Source organism: Leptonychotes weddellii, chromosome 2, assembly GCF_054177405.1.
Source record: "Leptonychotes weddellii isolate Sample4059 chromosome 2, ASM5417740v2, whole genome shotgun sequence".
NCBI classification, from domain to species: Eukaryota; Metazoa; Chordata; class Mammalia; order Carnivora; family Phocidae; genus Leptonychotes; species Leptonychotes weddellii.
This window is the reverse complement of record NC_138370.1, coordinates 51,217,304-51,223,440: the sequence shown is the minus strand read 5'-3', so window position 1 is coordinate 51,223,440 and position 6,137 is coordinate 51,217,304. Positions and strand designations below refer to the sequence as shown.

Sequence of the window (6,137 nt, the reverse complement as noted above, 5' to 3'; positions counted from 1 at the left end):
TTATAAATGTGTACATTAGATAAGAAAGATCTCAAACAATCTGGCCTTACATCTAAAAGAAGCAGAGAAAGGACAAATCAAGCTCAAAGTCAGCAGTAGGGAAGGAAATAACAAAAATTAGAGCAAAAATAAGTAAACTATAAACCAAAAAATCAACCAAAAAAATCAGTGAAAATAAGACCCAGTTATTTCTAAAGATAAACAAAATTAACAAAACTTTAGCTATATTAACTATGAAAAAAAAATGGTTCAAATAAATCAGAAATAAGAGACATTACAACTGATACCACAGAAATAGAAAGTATTAGACTGTAGAAACACAAAGGAGAGAATACTATTAACAATTATATTCCAAACTAGGTAACATAGAAAAAAAATGAGTTATTTCATAGAAATGTGTGCCCTACAAAGACTGAATCATGAAGAACTAGAAAATCTAGGGTGCCTAGGCAGTTCAGTCAGTTAAGTGTCTGCCCTCTGCTCAAGTCATGATCTTGGGGTCCTGGGATCAAGCCCCGTGCTCAGTAGGGAGTCTGCTTCTCCCTCTCCCTCTTCCCTTCCCCCCCACTATGCTCTCTCTCTCTTAACTAAAGAAATAAAATCTTAGGGAAAAAAAAGAACTAGAAAATCTAAACAAACTATTAATGAGTAAGGAAACTAATCATTAATCAAAATCTGCCTACACAGAAAAGCCCAGGACCAGATGGTTTCACTGGAGAAGTCTACCAACATTTAAGGAAGAATTAAGGCCAATCTTTTTCAAATTCATTCAAAAAAATGAAGAGGAGGGGAAACTCCAAACTCACTTTACAAGGCCAGCATTACCCTGATACAAAAGCCAGATTTAAAAAAAAATGTATATAGAACAATATCCCTGATGAATATAGATTCAAAAATTATCAAAATATTAGCAAACAAAATTCAACAGCACATTAAAAGAATAATTCACCATGATTCAGTAGAAGTATCTCTGGGTTGCAAGCATTGTTCAACATACACAAATGAAAAAATATGATACACAATATTAGTAGAATGAAAGATAAAAATCATATGCTTATCTCAATAGATGCAGAAAAAGCATTTGACAAAATACAACATCTTTTTAATGATAAAAATGCACAGCAAATTGGGTATGGAAGGAATTTTCCTTAACATAAGAAAGGCTGTATATGACAAACCCATAGCTAACATCATGCTCAATGGTATAAAGTTAAAATCCTTACCTCTAAGATCAGGAAAAGGACAGGGATGGCCCCTCTCACCATTTCTATTCAACATAGCACTGGAAGTCCTAGCCATAGCAATTAGGCAAAATAAAGAAACAAAAGGCATCCATATCAAAAAGGAAAAAATAAAATTATCCCTGTTTGCTGATGGCATGATCTTTTATATATAAACCTTAAAGACTCCATTAAAAACTGTTAGTAAAGTTACATGATACACAACAAACATACAGAAATGAGTTGTATTTCTATACTTAACAATGAACTGTCTGAAAAACAAATTAAGAAAGCAATCCCATTATGATAGCACCAAAAACAATAAAACATTTAGGAATAAATTTAACCAAGGAGGTGAAAGACCTATACATTGAAAACTGTAAGATAATGATGAAACAAATTAAAGAAGATGCAAGCAAATGAAAAGATATTCCTGTGTTCTTGGATTGGAAGAATTGATATCATGAAAATGTTCATAGTTCTGAAAATGATCAAATTCAATGCAATTCCAACCAAAATTTCAAAGGCATTTTTCACAGAAATTGTAAAATCTAAAAATTTGTTTGGAACTAGAAAAGACCCTGAATAGCAAAAGCCTTCCTGAAAAAGAACAAACCTGGAGACATTATAACATCTGATTTCAAACTACATTACAAAGCTGTAGTAGTCAAAACAAAAGTGTATTTTCATAAAAACAGGCACATGTGTCAGTGAAACAGAATAGAAATCCCAGACATAAACCCTTATATATACCATCAACTAATTTTTGACAAGGGTTTCAAGAACACACAATGGGGAAGAGGATGGTCTCTTCAATAAATGGTGTTGGGAAAACTGGATATCCTCATGCAAGAGAATGAAAATGGACCCCTATATTATGCCATTTATAAAAACTAACTTGAAATGGATCAAAGATGTAAAAATAACACCTAAAACCATAAAACTCTTTGAAGAGAACATAGGGAAAAAAGATCTTTGACATTGGTCTAGGTATTGAATTCTTGGATAAGTTACCAAAAGCACAGGAAATGAAAACTAAAATTAGTGGAGCTACATAAAACTAGAGTTTCTGCACAGCAAATGAAGTAATATATTGAAAAGGCAATATACATAATGGAAGAAAATATTTACAAGGCATATATATGATAAGGGACTAATATTCAATATATATAAATACTTCACACAATTCAATATCAAAAAAGAAAATCATCTAATTAAAAAATGGGCAGAGAAAATAAATATTTTTCCAAAGAAGAGATATAAATGGCCAACATGTATATGAAAAGATTCTCTCATCAGGGAAATGCAAATCAAAACCACCAATGAGATATCCCCTCATATGTGTTAGGATGGCTTTTATCAAAAAGAAAAGAGATAACAAATGTTGGCAAAGATGTAGAGAAAAGGGAACACTTATACACTGTTGTTTGGAATGTAAATTGGTACAGCCATTATGGAAAACAGTATGGACATTCCTCAAAAAATTAAAAACAGAACTATGTGATCTAGCAATCTCACTCCTTGGTATATATCTGAAGAAACTGAAATCAGTATCTTGATATCTGCATACCCATGTTCACCTCAGCATTATTCACAACAGTCAAAATATGGAAACAACCTAGTGTTTATCAATGGATGAATGGGTAAAGATGTGTATATAAATGGAATGGAATATCATTCTATCTTGAGTAAGGAGGAAATCCTGCCATTTGCAACAACACGGATGGCCCTGAGAGCATTATGTGAAGTGAGGTAAGTCAGAGAAAGACAAATGCTGTAAAATATCACTTATATGTGGAATCTAAAAATCTGAATTTGTAAAAACAGACGGTAGTATGGTGGTTATCAGGGGTCAGGAATTGAGATGCTGTGAAGAGTGCTAACTTGCAAATAGTAGGTAAATAAGTTCTGGAGATCCAACACACAACATAGTGACTATAGTTAATATTACTGTATTACAAATTTAAAGTTACTAAGAGACTAGATCTTAATTGCTAACACAAAATAGAAATAATTATGGGTGCACTCAAGTTGGCGGACGAGAGTGAGACAGCAGTGAAGCTGCCAGCACCTCGGCTGCCGCAGTTGACGGAAGAGAACGGAAACGGCCCTGAGCACTGCAGCGATTGCGAGAACGAGGAGGACAACAGCTACAGCCGGGGTGGTTTGAGTCCAGCCAACGACACTGGAGCCAAAAAGAAGAAAAAAAAAAAGAAAGAAGAAGAAGAAGAAAGAAGAAGAAAGAAGAAGAAGAAGAAGGAGGAGGAGGAGGAGGAGGAGGAGGAGGAGGAGGAGGAGGAGAAAGGAGAAGGAGGAGGAGGAGGAGGAGAAGGAGAAGGAGAAGGAGAAGGAGAAGAAGAAGAAGAAGAAGAAGAAGAAGAAGAAGAAGAAGAAGAAGAAGAAGAAGAAGAAAGAGAAGGCAATGAGACAGATTCAGCCTGTGAAGATGAACTCTTTGCCCGCCGAGAGGATCCAGGAAATACAGAAGGCCACTGAACTGTTCTCAGTGGGTCAGGAGCCTGCCAAAATCATGGAGGAGGTTAGCAAGCAAAGCTACCAGTTCTGGGACACGCAGCTTGTCCCCAGACTGGGAGAAGTGGTGAACACCCATGGGCCTGCAGAGCCTGACAAAGACAACATCTGCCAGGAGCCCTACACCCTGCCACAGGGCTTCACCTGGGATGCCTTGGACCTGGGGGACCGTGGTATGCTGAAAGGGTTCTATGGCCTCCTGAACGAGAACTATCTGGAGGACAATGACAGTATGTTCCGGTTGGACTACTCCCCCGACTTTCTCCCCCTTCTGGCTGGCTCCCCCAGTGGCACTGCAGGGTTCGAATGGTCTCAAGTCGGAAACTGGTTGGGTTCATCAGTGCAATCCCGGCAAACATCCACACCTATGACACAGAGAAGAAGATGGTGGAGATCAACTTCCTGTGCGTCCACAAGAAGCTGTGCTCCAAGAGAGTGGCTCCGTTCCTGATCCGGGAAATAACCCAACGAGTTCACCTGGAGGGCATTTTCCAAGCTGTTTACACTGCCAGGGTGGTATTACCAAAGGCTGTTGGCACCTGTAGGTACTGGCATTGGTCCCTAAACCCACGGAAGCTGACTGAAGTGAAGTTCTCCCACCTGAGTAGAAATATGATCATGCAGTGTACCACGAACCTCTACCAACTGCCAGAGACGCCCAAGACGGGGGCTGTGACCAAAGGAAAAAAAAGGGCATTCCAGTAGTGCACCAGCTCCTCATCAGGTACCTGAGCATTTTCACAGCATGCCATTCATGAACCAGGAGGAGGTGGAGCACTGGTTCTACTCCCAGGAGAGTATCATCGACACCTTCGGGGTGGAGAACGCAAATGGGGAGGTCACAGACTTCCTGAGCTTTTTTTTTTTTTTTTAAGATTTTATTTATTTATTCATGAGAAACACAGAGAGAGAGAGAGAGAAGCAGAGGGAGAAGCAGGCTTCCCGCTAAGCAGGGAGCCCGATGCGGGACTTGATCCCAGGATCCCGGGATCATGACCTGAGCCGAAGGCAGACGCTTAACCATCTGAGCCACCCAGGCGCCCGACTTCCTGAGCTTTTATACGCTTCCCTCCACCATCACGAACCATCCAACCCACAAGAGTCTAAAGGCTGCTTACTCTTTCTACAATGTCCACACCCAGACCCCTCTTCTAGACCTCATGAGTGATGCCCTTTTTGCACCAAAACGAAAGGGTTCAATGTGTTCAATGCACTGGATCTCATGGAGAACAAAACCTTCCTGGAGAAGCTCAAGTTCAGCATAGGGGATGGCAACCTGCAGTATTACCTTTATAATTGGAAATGCCCCAGCATGCGAGCAGAGAAGGTTGGGCTGGTGCTACAATAATCAGTTGCCAGTGAGATTCTGGATAAAGCCACTGAGAAGTCAAACCAGGAAATGGAACCCCACCACTTGTTGGTCTAAGTTTCACAAACGTGAGAATCCCTGGCAAAGGGAACAGAACTGAACCGACTTTACCAAACCGCCGCTGAACTTGACAATTGGATTGCAGTGGCACAGGCTGCGCTATGTCACCTCCCACTGTGTCTCTGGTCTCCCTGTTTTCCAGTTAATCATATCCTTCTGCAGCCATAATCAAGGGAATGTAACTGCTGAAAACTAGCTCAGGATTGGCATATTATGGAGTTAATGGGTGAATAATAAAAGTATATATGTATATATAAATATTTTAAATATCAAAAAGAAATAATTATGTGATATAATAAAGGTATTAACTAATGCTATTGTATTAATCATATTGTGATATATAAATCTATCAAACCAACATATTGTACACCTCAAATTTACCAATGTTATATGTCAATTTTAGCTCAATAAAAATATGCAAAGGAAAACTGTGTTATATGCATGTAATAAAATAATTCTCATCAGTATACAATATAAGTGTTGATGCATAGAACATAATGAATATTTTAAAAAATGTCAAGGAGAAACAAAGTGACACAAAAGGGCACAAACTGCATAATTCCATCAACATGAAGTCTAAGAACAGTTAAAATTCATCGATGGCAATGGAAATCAGATTGCTGGTTGCCAATGGAGGCTGGGTATTGTCTGAAAATAGGCTTAAAAATTTCTGGAGTGATGTTTTGCAGTGTGATTAAACAAGACTATACATTTCTTAAATCTTATCCAATTTTAATAACTTAGAACTTTGCATTTTACTCTGGATAACTTTTTTAACTCAAATATGTAAACAAGTAACTTAAGCCTATAATTATAATAAGTTCTTTTAGGATAGAGAGAGAGGAGTAGCTTCTGATATTTCTTCTTTTGGGGCAGGTGAACCATGGTGGGAGACTGGGTCTATCCTCAGGCCAGTATGGCAAACTTGTTCATTTTGCTTCTTTGGTTATAGCTGT

The 6,137-nt window shown here is 38.4% G+C and overlaps 1 pseudogene; it reads left to right on the top strand.

Moving 5' to 3' along the window:
- The first annotated feature begins 3,236 nt into the window (after positions 1 to 3,236).
- On the top strand, positions 3,237 to 4,626 carry LOC102731915 (glycylpeptide N-tetradecanoyltransferase 1-like; annotated as a pseudogene).
- Positions 4,627 to 6,137: the final 1,511 nt, after the last annotated feature.